Here is a 381-nt window from a genome sequence, read left to right on the forward strand (position 1 = left end):
ATAAAATACTATTTTGCCTATTTTTCAGTAGAAGAGCAGCTAAAGCACAATGAGATTAAGTGAGCTGCCAAGGTCAAAAAATGACGGTCTCTGGCAGAACCTGCAACTGATCTCGGCTCCTCTGTGTCCCAAATCATTGTTCTGCTCAAAAATGGTCATTATTCACAGATAACTTACTGAATTTTCCTCCTGGGAAAGTTTTTTAATGAATATTTGTGAGCGCTGTTGTATTTCTGCTTCAGTATTTAGAAAAACAAAAGTCATCCTCTCTCTCTCTTTTGATGGTGAAAGGATAGTTGGACACAGATTTTTTTCCATTGGGGGAAGCTATTGCTATTTCCCTTGTTTTTCATTCTGGCCACAGCCAAGGAAAAAGCTAAA

Source organism: Alligator sinensis, unplaced genomic scaffold (genome assembly GCF_000455745.1).
Source record: "Alligator sinensis unplaced genomic scaffold, ASM45574v1 scaffold1003_1, whole genome shotgun sequence".
In the NCBI taxonomy this organism is placed as follows: Eukaryota; Metazoa; Chordata; order Crocodylia; family Alligatoridae; genus Alligator; species Alligator sinensis.